Here is a 16,561-nt window from a genome sequence, read left to right as displayed (position 1 = left end):
AGCCATTAGGACCTGTCAAAAGCCGGGGCAGCCACACGGAAGAAGGAACGAAAAGAAGAGCAAGGCATCATCTGGGTGAGAAACTGAAGTCTTGAAACCAAGATTCCTTTTATATTTTCATCTCTCAAACTTTAAAAAGCTTTTTGAAAAGTTATGGCAAAGAGGAGAGGGGAGGCAAAGAAATAAGACTACCTCCCCACTTCCGGAATAGTGGCGAAAAGGCGGAAGTCATTAATAAAGACTATTTACAGCAAATTTAAAAATTAATTTAATGAATTGAAAGCAGATTGGACAAAGAGATTTTGCATGGCTAATGAATTGTAATTTAAAAATTAGAATTTTGGAGTTGGAAGCTTAAAGTGGAAAGAAGAAAGGCTTATTGTTACATTCAAAAGCATTTTAAATAGACTGCAGTGCCATCTAGTGGTGACAGAGAAATTAAATAAGAGTACTGTACAAAACAAGATGAAAGGAGAATGACCTTAGACATTATTTTGGAAAATGGCAAGAAGTTTTTGATAAGAAGTGGTTGTGTGATTTTCTAACTGGAGGAGGGGAAAAAGAACAAAAGTTTCTGTAAACTATTTGGACTAAGCTGTTGTTTTTTTCCCTGTTGTTTGAGGCTTGATAAGCATCAGAAGATTTTGGAACAGTGACATTTTGTCTTCTCTTTTTTTCCTTTTGACTTTTTCCTCCTGGATTAAAATATTTTTTTGATTTTTTTTCATGATTGGTATGGTTTCTATTTTTGCTTTTGGATTTTTTTTCCCCTTTTTCATTTTTGTAATTCTTGTTTTGGGAGAAGATACTTTATACTTTTTCTACATATATTGAGTGATTGGATATTTTGAAACCTTGAAACTTTGTAACTGGTGAATTTTTATTTTTGTCTCAATTTGGCTTTTTCTTTTTTCCCTTTTTTTCAATTTTCTTTTTTCTAGCCTTGGTTTTTTGGGTGGTTGTTGGTTGGCTTTGGATATTTTGTTTTTGACTTGGATTTAGACATTCTTCCTTTCTTCCTTAAAATGGATTAAACATAAATGGTGCCAGGCCTGGAAACCATATTAAACTTTAGGTTTCCAGACGCTGCCACATTTTTATCCTGAGGGGAGGAGGGGGGGTTGAGGGGTATGGTAACATTCTTCAAAGGGTCAAGGTCGGATGGTGTTCACGTCTGCAGGAAGAGTGGCAAGAAGTTACTTGAATGAACTGGAAGAACGTGGGACCGTGTGATCATCAGAGGGGTCAGGGGGGTGGGACTATGGGGGTTTGTATAACTGGGGAAACGAATCCGGAACTTCAGTTTTGGGAATTGCACTCATCGTGTGCCAGTCTCCTCATGCCAGTAAAGGACTCTGAGAAAAAGAAAAAATGCCTCTGAGTTTCTTTTACGCAGAAGAGGTATTTCTGGAACCTTGACATTATTCCCAAAACACCAAAAACTTTCTTTTGCTAACAGTACCCTCTCCCCCTCTCAGAGGGGGCCCGCTAGAGGGGTGCTGGGCCCCAGTCTCCACAACCTCCACAGCGGTGCAAAGACCCAGTGAAGATGGAAGAGCAGCAAGTTGAAAGCGTAGAAGGAGCCACGAAACAGGATTCTAACGATTTAGTAGAAGTCACCTATTTCCCATTTGACGACAGGACCCAAAGCCCCGAAAAGGAAGAGCCTGCTTGTCCGCTTGGAGCACGCCCCAAGGACTCTGATTCATGGGTGAGCTGCCAGTCGGGAGAAAACATTTCCCCGGGGGGGAATGGAGAGCCCCCTCCCTCTTCTCAACCTCACTGGAGGGCAATAAAACCTGGAGAATCGGGAGAGTCCCTGGATTGGGACCTGAGAAACCCCCTGAAATCCCAGTCTCTATTAGACCTCCCTGAAACTTTTGAGCGGCTGGAGGTGAGACCTCGAGAGCCTTTAGCTCAACCTAGATTCACCTTCCCTCCCACCAGAGAGAGAGAAATTACTGAAGCTCGAAGCCGTTCCGATGAACGCAAGAGAACCCCCCCTCCCTCTTTCAAACAGCAGGGAATTCAGGCAGCACCAGAAGCTTGGGGGGGATCGCAATTCCCCCCTCCAATTGATCTTTCCCGCCAGCAGAGGCCTACGCTGTCTCCAGCAGCTTCTATCCTGCCTGGGTGGGCGTTCTATCCGGGACAAGGGTGGATTCAGTATCAATGGCAACCAGCTAGTTCAGCCCCTTCCTTTCCTGTGGGCCTCACGCCGATGGTTGTTTCATCTGCTGAAGCATTTCAAGGACTTTCTTCTCAGCAGCCAGGGGGAATGCCGCCCCCCTTTGCAGCCCAACAGCCAGCTACAACAGCAGCAGCCCCACCCCCGCAAATCCCTCTGCAGCCGCAAGCAGGCCAGCTAACCCCCCCTGCACCCCCCCCACCAACCCCTCCCCCTTTCAAACCAACCTTTGATGGGAATCCACACCACCTGGCTTACTTTCTCAGCAAAATTGAGGCTTACGCTGAACAATATAGACATCTATACCCATCAGAAAGAAGCCTAATCAACGCCATCTCAGATGGAATGAATGTGGGGCTAGCTTCAGAGTGGATAGCACAGCTATACAATGAACATGCACCAGAACTGAATAATGTTCACTAATTTATAACACTGCTTCGCAACCGGTTTCAAGATGATGACCTAATTGCAGAATGTGAAACCACCTTAAAAACAATGAAACAGGGCAACAAGCCGCTCAAACAATTTGTATGGGATTTCAGAAGAGTTGCTGGCAATCTTAGACATTGGCCAGAAGCCATTGTTCTTCATTACTTCAAAGACGCGATTGATCAAAACATCAGAAAAGCCTGCTCCACCAGAGGAATCCCAGAACAACTGAATGCCTGGTACAACGTGTCCATTGCTCTGGACAGAGAATTCAAGCCCCTCCAAAGCCAATCACCAACTACAGCTCCACAAAGACCACCTACAAGATCCTCCCCCTCCAGACCAACCACACCCTCCACCTTTCAACCTTCAACAATAATCAAATGCTACCGTTGTGGGAAACTAGGTCATCGGGCATCAGTTTGCCTAGCCCCAACACCCCTCCCACAGTATCGACCACCAACTGCTACCCGACCACGCAACCCCCCTCGAAAGAATCCTAATACCAGTCGCTTCGCGAGGCAAGCCACAGACCTCCTCACTGACCTTCCATCGTCCAATTCGCCTGCCGACGACTCAACCCAACCAGAAAATGACCCAATGGTGAGTGCACCTATTCCTCCTTTTGCCATCAAAGTAAACTTAATAATTCCAGGGGGAGGAGCCAAAAAACTTTTAGACGCTATTGTGGACACAGGATGCACCAGATGCCTGATTTCAACCTCCACAGTCGGCCAACTCCGTATAAAAACATTTCCCTTGAAGCACCCAATTAAATTCCACCAAGTAGATGGAACCTTGATTGGTATGCCCAGCAACCCGAGTCACACAACTGGTTCAGAAATTGGTGCCCATCATGAACTTATAAGATTCATAGTAATTCCTAAAATGTCAGAATCCATCATCCTGGGTTTAGCTTGGTTGGACAAATGGGAACCCACAATTAAATGGGAGGATGGATTCAGGAAAATTATATGGACCTTCGGACCCTTAGACCAAATCCCCCCCCGCCAACAAAAAAAACCCTTACCCAAAATGACCAACAGATGGAACCAACAACCACCATGTCCAAGCCATCTCCTAAAGAACCCCGCATCCCTAAAGCATACATGGATTTATCAGATGTTTTTAGCGAGGATGAATGTAACCTCTTACCCCCACCGGCAAACTGATTGCAATTGAATTGCACCCAGGGGCAAAATTACCAAAACCCAAAATGTACTCAATGACGCCAGCAGAAATGTCTGAACTAAGAAAATACATTGACACTAACCTAGCCAGAGGGTTCATTGAACCAGCAAAATCACCTGTAGCTGCGCCTGTGCTATTTAAACAAAAGAAAGATGGTTCGCTTAGATTATGTATTGACTTCAAAAATATCAATGCGATTTGCATACAAAACACTTACCCGTTGCCACTTATGCACGACTTGTTGAACCACCTATCAAAAGGCAAAATTTTCACCAGATTGGATTTAAGGGAAGCCTATTACCGTGTCCGTATCAAGGAAGGTGATGAATGGAAGACGGCTTTCAATTGCCCCTTGGGTAGTTTCCAATACCGTGTCATGCCCTTTGGCCTCCAAGGGGCTCCAGCTGTCTTTATGCAACTAATTAATGAAACCCTGCACCCCCATCTCTACAATGGGGTTCTTGTCTACTTAGATGATATTCTTATCTACTCAGACAATATGGAACAACACATCAAATTGGTCAGACAAGTTCTTAAAAAGCTCCTAGCCAAGCTATATGTCAAACTTTCCAAGTGCGAATGCCATAAGGAATCCCTGGACTACCTAGGTTACCGGATATCAAACAAAGGTATCGAAATGGACCCGGGCAAAGTAAAAGCAGTGTTGGATTGGCAACCGCCACGCACACGTAAGCAACTTCAAAGTTTCTTGGGATTCGCAAATTTTTACCGCAAATTCATTCCTTCTTTCGCAGAAGTAGCTCTACCATTAACGGAATTACTAAAAACTGGACCATTACCCACAAAACCCAAACCTAACCAACCCCTACCTTGGACAATGGACTGCCAACATTCCTTTGAACACCTGAAACGCCTCTTCTCGATGGAACCGATTCTTCAACACCCGGATCCAAATAAACCTTTTGTGGTCCAAGCTGATGCAAGTGATGTAGCAATAGCCGCTGTCTTATTACAACGGAATACCGAGAACAACCTTATGCCCTGCGCGTACGTGTCTAAAAAATTGACAGACGGAACGCAGATGGGCAGTTTGGGAAAAGGAAGCCTTTGCGGTATGTTGGGCACTCCTCTCCTGGAGGCACTTCCTTGAAGGGGCGAAAGAACCATTCGAGGTGTGGACTGACCACAAAAACCTCGAATACTTAAAAAAAACCCGAAAGCTTTCTCCCAAACAAGTTCGATGGGCTCAGTTTTTCAAGCGCTTCCATTTCACCCTCAAATACATCCCAGGCGACCAAAATCTACTGGCTGACGCTCTATCTAGGAAACCACAATTCGACAGCCAACGTGAAGAGGTGATACATGCGATGATCCCCGATAGCGAACCAGCAAGCCAAGCACTTACTCAACCGCGATCACACCGCACGACTAACATCCCACCAAACAAACTGCTAATGGACTTAAAATCAGCACTCACTGATGATGCTTGGTTTAAGGAAAACTCGCCACACCTCACCTTAAGGGATGGGATACCCTGGAAGGGCACAAAAATTTATGTACCCGTCACTATGCGGCTGTCAATACTACAGAGAAGCCACGACTCTCGCCTAGGAGGTCACTTTGGGTATTTAAAAACTCTCCACTTGGCCAGAAGACAATTCTGGTGGCCGAAAATGAAATCAGATGTTGAAGACTACGTCAGGAGCTGTGCTACCTGCGCCACCATGAAGTCCAGACCAGGAAAACCCCTGGGACTCCTACAACGCGTAGCCGAACCCACCCGACCATGGGAAGAGATTGCCATGGATTTTATTGTTGAACTCCCACCTAGTGGAGGAAATACAGTGATATGGACCGTAGTGGACTTATTCTCTAAACAGGCCCATTTCACTGCGTGCAGCGGATTGCCATCGGCTAGAAAATTAGCAAAGCTCTTCCTCAAACACATCTACAGACTACATGGAGTTCCTAAAAGGATAATATCCGACAGGGGTGTTCAATTCACAGCCAAGTTCTGGAGAGAATTCCTACGGTCCATTGGGTCGTCTCAAGGACTTAGTTCTGGTTTCCATCCGGAAACTAACGGAGTGGCTGAAAAACTTAATTCCATGGTGGAACAATACATACGGTGTTACGTAAATTACCAACAAGAAAACTGGTCCGACTTGTTACCATTTGCAGAGGTTGCATATAATAATGCGGTACACACCAGCACGGGGTTAACCCCTTTTCAAGTAACCAGCGGCATGGACTTGCTCCAATGCCTGAACTCCTGCTCAACCCCCACGTCTCCCTAACAGACTGGATGAATTCATTAAAAAAAGGTTGGGAAAATACAAAAAAGGCTTTAGCTGTAACAGCTCGAAATTACAAAGCCCAAGCTGACAAACACCGTTCCCTTCAACCCCCTTTTCGCATTGGAGATAAAGTCTTTTTGTCTACTAAATATCTAAGATTACGAATACCCAGCAGGAAATTCGGTCCAAAATTTTGGGGTCCTTTCCCCATTGTAAAAATTATTAAGCCCGTTACCGTCCAACTCAAACTCCCTCGCATGTTGGGAAGAATACACCCGGTATTCCATACCAGCTTACTAAAACCTGCTAAACAATCCTGCCTAAGGCCTCACCCTACCGCTCCCCCACCCCCCTTGATAATCCAAGGTGAAACTCACTATGAAATCAAGAAAATTCTTGACTCTAGACTCTACAGAGGTCAATTACAATACTTAGTCCACTGGAAAGGATACCCATTATCTGAATCTACTTGGGTCAAAAGTTGGAAAGTGAATGCAGACAAATTAATTAAACAATTTCACGACACTTTCCCTGACAAACCTAAGAAACCTCTTGGAGAGGGGAGGGGGGGTAGAAGGGAATTGTGGACCATTGGCACTTTTCTTTATCGACTCTTTGTTTTTCTTTCCTAGGATATAGTTTCTTTTCTAAGAGGGGACGCCTGTCAGGCCTGGAAACCATATTAAACTTTAGGTTTCCAGACGCTGCCACATTTTTATCCTGAGGGGAGGAGGGGGGGTTGAGGGTTATGGTAACATTCTTCAAAGGGTCAAGGTCGGATGGTGTTCACGTCTGCAGGAAGAGTGGCAAGAAGTTACTCGAATGAACTGGAAGAACGTGGGACCGTGTGATCATCAGAGGGGTCAGGGGGATGGGACTATGGGGGTTTGTATAACTGGGGAAACGAATCCGGAACTTCAGTTTTGGGAATTGCACTCATCGTGTGCCAGTCTCCTCATGCCAGTAAAGGACTCTGAGAAAAAGAAAAATGCCTCTGAGTTTCTTTTACGCAGAAGAGGTATTTCTGGAACCTTGACAAATGGATTAATGTATCAAGAACCTGAAGAGCTGGAGGGTTTTGGGAGCAGTTTTGAAATTTGAATTTGGAATCTAAACAAAGAAAGAGTTGAAACTTGAGAACTGAACTATTTGGATTACAAATTGGGTGTGGTGATTTGAAGAGACAAGATGGAAAAGGGGAAGAAAGCAACACAACACTTACCATCACCATCAATATCAACAAAGACAACAGAAACTACATTACAGCAAGAGAAAGTTAATATGGATTTTAAAAATATGTTATAGAACATACATGAAGATCTTAAGAAAGGACTAGAAAAAATGGAGGGGGAATTGAAAGAAGTTAAAGAGATAATAGGGAAAAAAGAACAACAATTGCAACTAATGGAAAAAAAACAGAGGCAATGGAGAAAAAAGTGGAAGAGATGGACTATAGACTCACAATCATTGATAAAAATCAGGAAAAAACAATTATAATCCTCGAAATGGACAAGGCTGACTATTACTTAAGATTCCAAAATATTGAGGAGGAAAGGGGAGAAAACCTACCACAGAAGATTGCAGAGATATTAGCAGTGGTGATGGAAGAAAGTAAAGAAATAATTTTAAATGGAATTGATGAGATATACTGAGTGCATACAAGGTATGCGATGAGAAATAATTTATCCAGAGAAATCCATGTCAGATTCACTAAGAAAACTTTGAGAACAGAGATATTACAAATGATGAGAAATGCAATGATAAAGCACAAAGGGAGAGAAGTGGTGGCACTGAAACAAATCCCAAAAAGAGTGAGAGACCTGAGAACAGAATACCAATTTCTTACAAAATGTCTGATAAAAAGAGGGATAAATTTCAGATGGCTGATTCCAGAAGGAATATTGGTGAACTGGCAAGAGCAAAGAATCAGATTAGATTCAATAGAAAAAGCAGAGCTATTTTATGAACAACACATAGGTCTTCAAGAACAAGAGAGACTGAGAGATGAAAGGGGAGATGGACAACAGGAGGAAAAGAAAGAGCAGTCAGGGGAAATGACTAAAGAACAAGAAGAGAGAGCAATAAGAGAAGGAGCACAAGCAAAAGAAATTGGAGAACAAAGAGAGATAACAGTGACTAGATTTTTTTTAAATTTGAATTTATATCCCGCCCTTCTCCAAAGACTCAGGGCAGCTTACACTGTGTTAATATACAAAGTCAACTTTTATTGCCCCCAACAATCTGGGTCCTCATTTTACCTACCTTATAAAGGATGGAAGGCTGAGTCGACCTTGGGTCTGGTGGGACTTGAACTTGCAGTAATTGCAAGCAGCTGTGTTAATAAGACAGACTTAGTCTGCTGAGCCACCAGACGCCCTATCAGATCAGTGATGGCAAACCTTTTTGAGACCAAACTGCAACCCAAAACCCACATATTTATCTTGGAGTGCCAATATGGCAATTTACTATACTTTTTGGAGTATAAGAGAGTGGAAATGTTGGTGTGTCTTATACACAGAATACAGCCATTTTTGGCCTCCTGAAACGTCCCGTTTTTGTGAAAAACGGGCCTCTTTTTGCGAAAACAGTGTGCATAGAGCCTTTGTGAGGCCTGCAGAGTGCTCCTGGGGGCTGGGGAGGGCAAAAACTTTTTTTTCTTGCTTACCTCTTTGAAATCTTGGTGCGTCTTACAGCCCAAAAAATATGGTAACCTGAATACTGAGGTTTCAGTTTAGAAAAAACAATTCATACGTGATTAATGTCTTTTCTCTGGAAAAAAACACAGAATAACAGCACTTTCAATGATACAAACAACTTTTTATTTAAATGTAAAACTTTGCATTTGGCATGCTTTTTATTAATGTGACTTTTGCTGTTGTATGCCTGCTGATAATTTTTCTAACCTTGGCTCATAGTTTGTAAGTTTGAGAGCAACACATGCAGCACTCAGTTCATCTGTAAGTCTGTTTCTGGTGTCAGATTTGGTATAATTCAAAGCTGAAAACAGCTGCTCACAAGCATAAGATGATTCAAACAAAGTAAGGAAAGCAATCCCAAATAAGACTTAAACTTATTTGGCAGAGAATTCCACACTTTAAGGATTTCATTTTCCGAAGTACAGGTAACTGTGTCAGAACTAACTGTGCTGTCCATTCTTTCTATCTTCGCAAGTGTTTCACGCAGGAACAGAATTTATTTGTCCACATGGAGCTTTCTTGAAATTCCAATAGCTCCATTTCCAGATTTTCTAAATCTAACCAGTGTAAGCAGGAAAGTTCAAGTTCTGCAAATTTGGCTTTATCTGGAGAAGTAAGAAAACCCAGGGTTGTCTCCATCTTACGGAACTGTAAAAACCTGTTTCTAAAATTCACCTTTGCAGCTGCTACAATGCTAGAAAATTTCTTGTAGATTTCCTGATGGCTTGTAGGATTGTCTGCAAATATTGTAGAATTTTCTAAATGCATTTTTAGATTTGGAAAATATTTCAGTTGTCCACTTTCAATGTCTCGTTCAAAAATCTCCACTTTTCTCTCAAATGGTTTGATATCACAAAACATCCTTTCTGCTATTTTTCCAAAACCTTGTAGTTGTTTGTTCAGTACATTGAAGTGTACTGTAAAATCTGTAAAAAACATGAGGTTGGTAACCCAGGCCATATCAGTGAGCTGTGGATATTCCTGCCCTTTTTCATTCATAAACAGCCTAATTTCATCCAAGCAGCTACAAATCTCTCCAGGACTTTTCCTCTGCTCAGCCACCAGACATTATTGTACATAAGTAAACAATTATATTGTGCCTGAACCTCTTCAAGAAGTACTTGAAACTGTCAAAAATTCAGAGCACGAGCCATGATGAAATTCACCATTTTTGTGACATCTTTGAGGACATCTTCAAATTTTTTGCTGCTTTCCCTGGCACAAAGAGCTTCTTTGTGTATAATGCAATGGAACTGAATGACTTTATGCTTTATTTCTTCAACAAACAACTGTATGGGGACTTCCTGGTTGGCTCCGTTGGCAATGGAGGTGATCTGTTTGATCACCAACCTCTGGATTGTGTTGGACCGCTAAGACAGTGACAATCAGCTGTCCAGCGGTTCGAAATTCCCCCTCTTCGGGCAAAGAAGAGGAGGTGAGAGAAAGAAGCAGAGGTAGAGCTTCCCTAGAACTCCTGGAAGACACCAGGGGGCTCGAAGGGTTAAGCCCCCTCAGAACTTCAAAGCGCTCCAGATCTGAGGCTTTTTTCCTGCTTCGGCAGACCTAATTGCCGCGACCAACTGCCAGGACCAATTTTAACTTAAAGAAGAAAATATCGGACTGAACAGAAACAGGAGAGCTCTAACTATAAAAGCAAGTAATTAAATCAATTCCCTGTTATTTTTTTTAAAGTTTTGGAGTTGACTTTAAAGCGAAAATGGCGGTTGTTCTTTAATGAGCTACGCAGTTGAAAATGAAAGTGTTACAATTCTCACTGTTTGCTGTTTATTGCTGAAGACCAGCTGGAGATTTTTTAAAACATTGTAATGAGAAGGGAGAAGAGATATTGAGACTGTTTTTTTTTAAAAAAAGACTTAGAAGATTTATACGTAACATTAAGTTAAAGAGAAATTTTAAGAGATGGCAGAAAAACAATTAAAGATAACTGTTACAAAAACCCCAGGAACATCAACACCGGGAGTCTCTCCAGCACATACAGCAGATACAAAATCACTAAATTTGGAAGCACTTCAGGATAATCTGAAAGATTTTATGAAAGAATCTCTTAATGATGCTATGAATTGGCAAACTTCTCAGATAGAAGATAAGTTTAAATTAATTACAGAAGAAATTTCAGAGATGAAAAAACAGATGTTAGAAATTCAAATTGGAAATAAAGAAGTCAAAGAAGGTTTGGTGTCAGCAGTACAGGGTCTGGCATCAAATGTGATTTTACTGGAGCAGGAAGTAGAAGAAATAAAGAAAGCTAATTTAAAATTGGAAAATAAGATTGAGGTAGTTCAAAGTAAAATGGATAAAGTTGATGATGAAATTGTTTTGGTACAATATAGAGCTATGGAACTTGCTTTACGAATACGTGGTCTGAAAGAACATAGACAAGAGAATTTGAAGCAAATTTTTTCTGAGGCCTTTGCGGACATTTTGGCAGTTTGGCCAGCAGATATGGCTTTTCATATTGATAAAATTTATCGTGTGAATTCCTGGATAGCAAGACAAAGAAATCTTCCGAGAGACATTGTTATTTATTTTACTACTAGAACAGTGAGATATGAGATTTTACAAGCTTCTTTTAAAGGAGACAAGATTCAAGTGGCTGGCCAAGATATTTTAATACTAAAGGAAATTCCCCCAGAAATGTTGAGAGGTAGGAAGGAGTTTGCTTTTTTGGTGAACGAACTTAAAAAACGTCAGATTGAGTATAGATGGGACATCCCAACTGGTATAATAGTTTACTATGAAGGGATAGCACATCGTCTTAATACAGTCAGTAAAGCACAAGAGTTTTATGCTTATGTGCTTAAAGCTGGAAGTCCACCATCTCCGGATGGTAGGAGAGAGGAAGGCGAAATTAAAGAAAAAGAAGTGATAGTAATGGAAGAAGACCTTTTACAAGTGTTGGATGTATCTAAGATGGGATCAGAAATTCCAAAAGAGCCAAGGATGACAAGAGCGGCTGTCAAACGCAAGAAACAAGAAGAAAAGGCTCAACAGGCTCAATCTGCTATTACCAAGACGGAAACAGTGCGAGGAGCAAGGCCCAAAGAAAGATATGATTTGCGGCTGGTGCTTCAAAAGTTTCCGATTGCCGATAATGGCAATTAGACTTTTATATGGAATGTTAATGGATTAAACTCACCACAAAAGAGAAGAAAGATATTTCATTATTTGAAGCAATTTAAAAATGACATTGTATGTTTACAAGAAACACATATTAGAACATTAGACCAGAAATATTTGATAAATTCAAAATTGGGAATACATTTTGTTGCATCTGCTACAGAAAAGAAGAATGGACTAGTTGTTTATATAAAGAGTAATTTATCTGCAACATTAATTGAGGTGGATAATCAAGGAAGATATATTGCTATTGAACTTTTATTGGAGGGGAGAAAAATACTTTTAATAGGAGTTTATGCACCAAATCAACAACAAGAAAAATTTTATAAGTTCTTACATAAAAGAATAATATCTTGGGATTATAAAACTTATATATTAATGGGTGATTGGAATGGAATGATGGATATCCAGAAAGATAAAAGAAGTCTTAGAAATATTTCCAATCGTGTAAAACTGCCAAAGGCCTTCTTTGATTTGATGGAAGATTTAGAATTGAGAGATGTATGGCGAGAACGCAATGAAAAAGAGAGAGATTTTACATTTTTTTCTGACAGACATCAATCTTTTTCTAGGATCGATTTTATTTTAATTACTAATGATTTGTTTTTCAGAGTGAAGAAGACCAAAATTTGTTCTAGAACTTTGTCTGATCATAGCCCGGTTTGGATTGAGCTAGATCGGGAAAAAGAGGCCAGGAGGTTGTGGAGGATGAATGAGAACTTGTTTAAATATGAACAAAATGTAAATGAATGTAAAATTCTAATGAAGGATTTTTTTTCTTTGAATATGGATAAAGGGACACCTATAGAGATAGTTTGGGACACCAGCAAGGCTTATATGAGGGGAATTTTATTGGATATGAATAATAAATATAGAAATAGATTGCACAAAAGGCGAAAAGAATTAGAAGAGGAAATTAAAAGGAAGGAGCAGTTATTGGTATGTAATCCAGGAGATAGTAAAATAAAAGAGTCAATAAATATATTAAGAGGTCAATTTAATATGTTAATGGCAGATCAGGTGGCAACTAATTTACAATATGCAAAACACAATTTGTTTAATAATTCTAATAAACCTGGAAGGTGGTTAGCATATTTATTAAGAAAGAAATGACATATAATTGATAAAATAGAATATAGAGGTAAGGAAGTATATCAGCAAAACTTGATTAAAAAAGCTTTTTTAGAATATTATACTAAGTTATATTCTAGAGATGTGATTAATGATAAAGATATAGATAGATATTTACAGGACCACGGTATCTTAGAAATTACAGTAGATCAAAGGGAAGAGTTGAATCAATTAATTTCTTCAAAGGAAATAGTGTTTGCAATTAAGCAGCTTAAAGCGAATAAAGCACCAGGTACAGATGGTTTGACAACTACTTATTATAAAAATTTACAAAATGAGATGATTGTACCACTTAAGGAGTTATTAAACAGAATACAAAGGGGAGGAGAAGCTCCTCCCTCATGGAGGACAGCTTTTATTTCATTAATACCTAAAGAAGATCGAGATGGTGTTAAACCAGAGAATTATAGGCCAATATCGCTTTTAAATACTGATTATAAGATATTTGCTAAGATATTAGCAAATAGATTGATGCCACTGATGACTCAATTAATTCATAATGATCAAACAGGATTTATTAAGGGGAGACAGATGAGATATAATATGAGACAAATTGTAAATTTACTTGAATATTTGGAAAGAAACAGCCAGGTCTCAACAGCATTCTTCTTTTTGGATGCGGAAAAAGCTTTTGATAGATTGGATTGGCAGTTTTTGTTTAAAGTAATAGAAAAAATGCAATTTGGGGATTATTTTATTCAAGCAATTAAGGCTATATATCAAAAGCAAACAGCTCAAATAATAGTAAATGGTGGATTAACAGAATCTTTCAAGATTGAGAAAGGGACTAGACAAGGATGTCCCTTGTCACCATTATTATTCATTCTAACTTTGGAAATATTATTGAGTAATATACGTGGTTTAGATCGAATAAAAGGAATTAGAATTAAAAATCAAGATTATAAATTAAGAGCGTTTGCAGATGATCTGGTTGTTTCTTTATCTCAACCAATACATTCAGCTGTATATCTGAAGGAGACAATTGATCAGTATAGTAAGGTATCTGGGTTTAAAGTGAATCAACAGAAGACAAAAATGATAATTAAAAATATGAATACACATCAGAGGGAAGAACTAGAAAGAATAACTGGATATGAAGTAGTTAAAAAGGTTAAATACTTAGGAGTATATATTACAGCATCGAATGTAAAATTATATAAAAATAATTATGAGGTATTGTGGGGAAAAGTAATTAAAGAAATGGAGAATTGGAAGAAGTTACAATTATCATTGTTGGGAAGAGTGGCAGCTATAAAAATGAATGTTTTGCCTAGATTTTTATTTTTGTTTCAAATTATTCCAATATTGAAGAAAGATGCAAATTTACAAGAATGGCAAAAAGGGATTAATAATTTTGTATGGAGGGGAAAAAAACCGAGAATAAAGTTAAAAATAATGCAAGATGTTAGGGAAAGAGGGGGTTTAAAAATGCCTAACTTGACATTGTATTATGATGCAGTTGTTTTAGCTTTAATTTCTGATTGGATTAATTTAACAGAGGAAAGGATTTTGAATATAGAAGGTTATGGTTTGTTATATGGATGGCATGCATATGTAATATATGACAAGAAAATTGATAAGACATTTAAGAATAATATGGTCAGAAGTGCTTTGTTGAGGGTTTGGAAAAAATATCAATATAAGTTAGATGGAAAGATACCAATATGGACTATCCCCAGACATATGATAGAGAATATAAATATATTACAAAAAATGGAGGTTATCACTTACAAAGAGCTTTTGACTATGGAAAAAGGGGAATTACAGTTAAAATCTAGGGAGAAATTGAGGGATGAAGGGAGAAATTATACATGGTTCCAGTATGGACAATTGCAATCTAGATGGAAAATAGATCAGAAAATTGGTATAAGGCAAAGTGATGATAATTTGGTAAAACAAATAAAAGATCAAGGTCAACAGCATATAAAGAGATTATATAATGTATTGGTTGAAATTGATTCAGAAATGGAGTTGGTTAAAGATTGTATGGTAAAATGGGCACAAAATTTTCAACAACCTATAATGTTAGAAACATAGGAAAAATTGGGTGAGGAATGTTAAATTTACATAAGCACAAAATTTAAGAGAAAATTTTTATAAAATGTTTTATAGATGGCATTTAGATCCTAAAAACTGTCATGTATGTATCCAAATGTGAAAGCAAAATGTTGGAGATGTGATTGTGAGGATGCTACCTATTATCATATATGGTGGACTTGCAAAAAGTTAAAGCCTTTTGGATTAAAAATATGGTGGATTATGCAGAACATTTTGAAAAAGAAGATCAAGTTTGTTCCACAGTTCTTTTATTAGGAATAATTCCAGATTGCACTGTTATAGAGACAAAACTGATTTTGAATTTAATAACTGCTGCAAGACTATTGATTGCACAATATTGGAAGAAAGAAGACTTACCTACAATTGGAGAATGGATTAGTAAAGTATCAAATTTAGCAGAAATGGCAAAAATCTCTGCCTACTTGAAAGACTGTACACAAGAAAAATATATTTTGGAATGGAGAAAGTGGATCGATTATATTCAAAATAAGTATCAGATTAAAAAATATCAATTAGTTTTTGAGTGAAGTTAGGAATTGCTATGTATTAGAGTTTAAGAAAGAAGGGAATTGATAGTGTGATGGTGTGATGGTGTGAAATGGAATATGTTTTATGTTATATTTTACATTATGTTTGTTAGTTACAATACCCTGTATTCTGTTCTGGGAAGTCTCGGGGGGGAGGGGAAGATTATAAATTGATTGATTGCCATTGTACAGGAATAATGGTAGAATTAAACAAGTTGGAATGGTGTAAAGTCGGGACCGCTCGGTAACCACTCCCGAAGGGAAAGGGTAAGGAAAGAGGAGTAAAGAAGGAAGAAAGGTAGGCAGGTAGGTAGGTAGGAAAGAAGGGAGGGAGAAGAAAGGATAGGAGGAGAAGGAGGAGGAGAAGATAGAGGGTTAGAAAGGATGGTAGTGAGAAGTGGGAAAGAGGAGGGGAAGTAGGAAAGCGAGGAGAAGGATGGTGGGGAAAGTCGAAGAAGGATGAGAAGGGTAGAAAGGATTAAGGGAGGGAGTGGCGGTCGAGCAGCCCTGATTGAGCATAATTTGAGTATAGGATCGATTGTTGGATAAGTGATTGCATTGTACACTGGTCAAATTGTGGGAATTATTATGGAAAATAAAAAAAAATTTGCCTTGAAAAAAACAACAACAACTGTATGAAACCAGGTGTTGCCCCCACCATAAAAGGTGCCCCATCACTAGTAATTGAAACCACTTTTTCTGGTCTTACATCTTGTGATGAAAAAGCCTCCATCACAGCATTGTAGATATCTGTCCCTTATGTTCTTTCAGGCAAAGACACCAGTTTCATCACCTCAGAGATATGTTACACAATTTTATCCCTGTGTTATGTCCTCCTCGCCTCTGTCCGAATGATGGCTTAATTAGCCGGCTCTTATCAGCTCTGGCAGCAAAAGAGCCATTAGCTGCCAAGACGCTGGTGAGTCATAACCTTCAGCTCTAGTC

The sequence above is a fragment of the Ahaetulla prasina genome, chromosome 5 (genome assembly GCF_028640845.1).
Source record: "Ahaetulla prasina isolate Xishuangbanna chromosome 5, ASM2864084v1, whole genome shotgun sequence".
NCBI classification, from domain to species: Eukaryota; Metazoa; Chordata; class Lepidosauria; order Squamata; family Colubridae; genus Ahaetulla; species Ahaetulla prasina.
The sequence above is the reverse complement of the archived record's forward strand: the minus strand, read 5'-3'. Positions refer to the sequence as shown.